Consider the following 6,297-nt stretch of genomic DNA (forward strand, 5'->3'; position numbering starts at 1 on the left):
CATTCAGAGTCTTCTTTTGAAGGTGGAGAAACCAATCATGTTCTATGACAAGTTATGCATTCAAAAGTATGGTGCCAAGGAGAATCTGGAAGACATGGTGAAAAGGTCATTGCCCAGAGATAAGTTCAAGATTTTCTTGGACTTGGTTGATGTTTGCCGGAGTTAAGCCCCTTCTGGGCTTGATTGCGTGAAGGGAGTGGAAGTTCTTGTTTAAGGTGGAGTTCATAGGATACTCAAGTCAAGGTGGATATTGTTAAATATGACTTAAGCATTTGGATCATTATGAGCATGTTGCGCCAAATGGTAGGGAGTTGTGCCATCCTTACATGAGATGTGCCATCTTCATGCAAGATGTGTTATCTTGGTGTAGAGTGTGTTTTGATGAGCCACATGTGCTATGAAGTTCTCTATGATGCTCAGAAGTTGGTGATGTTCAAAGAATACACCATGTTGTGCCACCATGATGGATGTTGGGCCACTAGTGTTCATGATGTGCCATGTATGCATCATGATGATCCACTATGGCTCATGGTGCTTCATCATGTGTGTTGTTGATACTCATGTCATGTATTTCATGGATGAATGTTTCGGAAGCTACTGCATGGCGGGATATGATTTGTTGACACCTTTCATGGTCCTATGGGCCAATTGGCTTGGCCCATTAAGGTTTTAGGTCTGATACCTCAAGTATAAATATGGATGCATGCTAAGTCATTTGTGTGTTTTGAATCCATAGTGAGTAGGATGAATCTTCGTTGAGTTGTACTTGTAATCTCTGTTTGAGAACTTGGTAAATAAAGAATACTCCCATCTTGCCCATAGATGTAGGTCACCTTGACCGAACCACATAAATATTGTGTCTTTGTGTGCTTTTGGTTTCATGTGTTATCTGCATTACCTCCTAATAAGGGTCATCAGAAGTTGACAATGATGCGTTTAGGCATAACAAAACAAACTTAAAACTCTTAAGTATGAATGCAACCTAAAACAATATCTATGTTTTCTCTATTGAATCTATAACTATGAACATCAAAACAAGAACCCTAGAAACCCTAGGTAATTTTTGAAAAACATATAAAAGGGTTTAGTATTACATACCTTATTGTTATTATAGCAAATAACAATGACCATTGGCTTGTTGAAGCTTTGGAAGCAAGCACTACAAGTGTCGTGCCTCTAGTGGTTCACACTCAAGCTAGCAAGAAGGGGATTGAGGATAGAGGAGGGAGGAGAGTATAATTTCGGCCAACCCTAGAGGAATAAGTGATGGCCGAAAATCAAAGGGCCAGGGGTCCTTATATAGTGCAACTAGAAACCCTAAATAAGCCCAAAACCAATATAATAATATTATTTTTGAATTGGTAATTCCACAAACCCTAAAGGCCTCTAGAAACCGTCCACCCCATGTGTAGAAGGTTTTTGAGTCTTTTGCTCAACTATTGAACAATTACGTGGAAGGTTTTTGAGTCTTTTGCTCAACTATTGAACAATTGCACTTTAGTTCCTGCACTTTTAATTAATTCTATTAATCTCAAATTTAATTCTAATAAATTATTAATCAAATATTATTATTTATAATTATATATTATTCACATAATATATTAATAAATTATTTATTTCAATTTATTAATCAAATAATAAATCAACCTCTCTCTGCAAAAATCATTATGTTCAATTGCTAGGTTTGAAGGCAATCAAAATGATTGTGCTGCTATCAATTCAAGTTTATATCAATTATAGTTATGGGTTTAGACACCTAATGCAACAGACAAGTGGCATCAGATTTGTTTGAGTCTTGACAAATGTCGTCTGATTTCCTGACAGTAGTTTTAGTTGGTTGTAATGCTAGATCCATGTTCTTCGGTTCAACTTTGATGGTCGAAATGAATTTGTTTTTGGTGAGTTTTTATGTTTATAATTAAGACTAAGATCCAACAGTGAGAACTAAATCTCACAATGGAGCTACTTTAGAGTGAATAATTGAACTCATACACTTATCCACCAAATCAACATATATATCTTCCCATTAATTCGGGTCGTTTACAATATTAAGATTACACAATATCTTCCACAAAATATTATCCATTAAATATAGCATAAACAACATTTTAATTAATACTTAAAATAACATTTCTTAAATGAAGAAATGTAGTAATCATTTATCTAACTTATGGCAAATGAGCAAGGTATGAAACTAAATAAATATAGATGTATAATAACAAAACTCATATAAGAGCCAAAAGTGTCAAGCTAAACAAAATCTAAGGACTATTTATGTAAGGGATATCAACCAAAAAACCATTCCACAAAGTGGCTGCTCCAATAAACCAAAAACTGACAACTTCTAAAACTATTGTGGCAAACATTTGTGTCATGGACGCAAGTTCGGCATTACTCTTTGCCGGTGCGGCGTATCGAGGTCCCCATAAAACTCTAATACAAGCCCTCTCATGTAAAACATGCCAACTGGTTTCGCAATGCCATAGGCTCATCAGAGAAACAATACTAGCCCCCAACGAATTGTATCTTTAAAACACTACAACCCCCTCCATTGTCATGCACTTTAGCGACTTGGTCAGACAGCAACTAGTATACCATCCATTGGGCTAGGATGCCACCTTTTGAACCCAATAGCAAGCAATTCAACATGGTCTTTGTTTTCTTGGTCAACAAAATCACGGGATATCTACGTGTGACATTTGGTTTTGAATCCCAAATAGTTCATTGTTCATAAATATCTTAATTAATATAGTTCATGAATAAATGTCTATCATAGATGGATACATCTTAAAAAATACAAGATTCTAACCAATCAACTAAGAACATGTACAAAAGTAAACATGCACAAATATTAAATGATATCGAAGTAAAAATTTAAGTAGCTTAGAAAGTTCAATTAGGCGTGACATGGGTTGGGGTTTTACTTGTGAATACAAATATAATATAATATTATAAATTGCTGTTGAACGTTAGATGTGTGAATACTAAAAACTGGAATTATCTATATACAAAACATTTTTATTAAAAAGCCAATCATGTAACACGTTCGGCTATCATCACCCTCCAAATCATCACTATTTGGGAGTGTTTGGCACAAAGTTTTTTTTTGAGTGTTTTTTTTTGAAGCTTCTAGTTTTTAATTTTTAATGTCTCCAAATCATCACTATTTGGGAGTGTTTGGCACAAAGTTTTTTTTTGAGTGTTTTTTTTTTGAAGCTTCTAGTTTTTAATTTTTAATGTTTGACAAATTGCTCTAGGTTAAACAAAAAATTCTGTTTGTAGTATGAACGTTTAGCTGTAGGCTTAACAAAACGTTACTTAACTTTTAAAATGAATTTCCATAATTACCTTTAAAAAATATATTTATATATTTATTTATTTTTAATTGATTATCATTTTATGTAATTTTATATATTTCAAAAACTTCCGACTCATTTTACCAATCATTCATATTACAAATAAAAATACTTATACCAAACATTCATATAACAAATCCCAACTACTATTGCTAAACAAATTTCTAAATACACTTTTTGAGAACAAGCATTTGACTTTCATGTGTAATCATTGGATGTCTTTGACCTTTTTGACCCCCTTGTTTCAGTCGAAATGGGTAGAAACCTAGAACATTGCAATGCAAAATATGTCGGTTTTTTTGTGTTTATAGATTGGGTTTTAAACAAAAATAATGATGCCTCAGAGATCTTGGTGGATAATGAATCATCAAATGAGCAAAGACTCATCAAGAGTAGCAAATATCTTTCTTACATCACTGGCATCATTATCTATGATAGCAACATATCACTAACTCAATTTTCAAAAACTCAATTTTCAAAACTCGATGCTAAAAGCATATTTTAACAACAAAAGCTAACAATCAAGAAGGAATAACTTTAAATCTATAAACAGAATAAACTCAAATCGTCTTAAAATGATTTTTCAAAAGAAAAAAAATTAGACAATAATTTGCGAAATTGATAATGAGTCAGAAGTAGCTGGTTGTATGATCACTTGTTCTCCTGAGGAGAAAATCATTGACAATCCGTCAAATTTTTCGTCATGCTCATCGTCATAATCTTTACTCAAATGGATCTAAGATACCATTTATGAAGAAAAAAAATTACAAAAACGAAACAAAATGTATGAATTTGTTCAGATTGCCATTGATTTCATACAGAAAAAGGGTAAATCGGGATGTAATTAATACAGTACCCTAGATCCATTAATCCATTAAAAAATATAGCATTCGATCAAGGAATTCGAACATTGAGCTACTAAATAACAACCAATTTACTGATTGAGATGCATTATAAGTTAAGATCGTGAGCAAAAAAAAAAAAAAAAAAAAAAAAAAAAACGAACTAAAATCGGAATACTGAAATTCAATAAAAACAAACAAGCCTGGTTTTGTAGTGAGCTGGAAACCCTAGACGAATTGCAGATGAAGTTCACGGCGTGTGGTATATATGGCGATCATGGAATGGTAAGGAAGCCCTAGTTGCTGCGACGTGGGGCAGGCCGCCGTTCATCGATTTTCTGCAATCTTTTATGGGCCTAGATTTGAACTTCGTAGTTTGTACATGATGGCCCATGATGTAGAATTTTAAATTGTTTTTAGGCTTGTTTAATAAATATTAATATTTTTTAAGAGGACTTGTTAAAATCGAAATTACTCATCTTCCATATATATATATATATATATATATATATATATATATATATATATATATATATATATATATATATATATATATATATATATATATATATATATATTAATTTTATTATATTATTTGAATAAATTTTTACCATCGGAGATAGATAGCTTTTTTAGAATTCATCTAAACCATTTATAATTCTCTAACTTTATAAATTTCTTATAGATGGTTTTGTCACATTTAATCCGTATATTTAATAATATTTCATTTCATACTTTACGTATCTAATTAAAACCACAAACACTAATAATTCATATAACCTACTTATTAATTAAAAAACACAAACCTCAGATTATATTAAAATCGGGTTGAATCTACAAGGTGTTTGTGACAAACTTTGTGTTAAAATAGTTAATGAAAAAGATATTATCTATAATTGTCACGAAAAATATTTACATTAAGATAAAGCTAAAAAGATGCAAATTTTATGTTGCACAAGTTACGAAAACAAAATAATATGGTTGAGAAAACGAGGTATTTCTAGTTCACTGTCATATAATTAAAGACTCGTGTATTTATCTTTTCTTAAATTCCAATTTAATTATGAAAACATAACCAATATCAATTAACATGTAATAAATAATTTTGGGTACAAAATGTTAATCTAATTAGTTGTCTTACTATGTATATCTATTTGAATTAGGAACAAGGAGTTGTATAAAATATTGTTTTTATTACATATTACAATGTTAAGCATATAATACTATAAGTTTGGAATAATGAAATTGTATTTAACCGATCATCTTAGTTCATAAACTACTTAAACTCGAAATTATTAGTAAAATGAACATACACTATCTTAATTACAATACCAACACAATAATAAACTCAACTATAATGATTGTAAATAAAAGTCAACTTTAAGAGCAAAACAACGAATTGTTTCGAATAAAAGTAATAACCAAAACGTGATCATCTTAACATCCTACAACGTTATCGGAAGTAAATTTAAATGATTTAGCCTTCCATGACAATTAAAAAGTACACAACTTTAATCGAAACAAGAGAATTCGGCATAAAATTTATGAACAAACAAAATATCATAAAAACTAAAATCGAAAATAAATATGAATGGGTTTGCCTTCCATAACAATTAAAAGTACACAACTTTAATTGAAACAAGAGAATTCGACATAAAATTCATGAACACCGAACGATCATAAAAACTAAAAATGTTTAATAACCCGAAAAATACGAAACAAATAAACCTTGGAGAGCATGTAATGATATTTCTGAGTGTGGAGAGGATGATGATGATCCACCGGGTTGATGAACTTTAAAGGTTCAATGATGATGAACTTGATGATTCGTAGCCTCAAATCCGGAAATCGATGATAAAAAATGTGTTTGGAGAAGGTTTGGAGGTGTTTGAAAGCCTCCAATTTTTTGGAGAATCGCACGTAAGAAGTGTCTTTACGATTAGGTGTAACGTCCCAATTTCATAATTAGAAATTTTCATTTTTTATTAAGATAAAATTCCCAATTATAAATTTATTCTAAGAAAAAACCATTTATTCCCAAATACATTTATTGAAAATCAGAGTATTATAATAAACGTGGAATCCTAAATGTTGTTGAT

At 31.0% G+C, this 6,297-nt stretch overlaps 2 non-coding genes across 2 annotated transcripts; both read right to left on the reverse strand.

Annotated features, from left to right (window-relative positions):
- Positions 1–3,692: 3,692 nt before the first annotated feature.
- LOC145003558 (small nucleolar RNA SNORD24) lies at positions 3,693–3,778 on the reverse strand. Its single transcript, XR_013662014.1, has one exon. It is a non-coding gene; the product is annotated as a small nucleolar RNA SNORD24 (small nucleolar RNA).
- Positions 3,779–3,980: 202 nt separating this feature from the next.
- On the reverse strand, positions 3,981–4,067 carry LOC145003700 (small nucleolar RNA R12). Its single transcript, XR_013662147.1, has one exon. It is a non-coding gene; the product is annotated as a small nucleolar RNA R12 (small nucleolar RNA).
- Positions 4,068–6,297: the final 2,230 nt, after the last annotated feature.

Source organism: Lactuca saligna, chromosome 6 (assembly GCF_052625555.1).
Source record: "Lactuca saligna cultivar CGN05327 chromosome 6, ASM5262555v1, whole genome shotgun sequence".
Taxonomy (NCBI): Eukaryota; Viridiplantae; Streptophyta; class Magnoliopsida; order Asterales; family Asteraceae; genus Lactuca; species Lactuca saligna.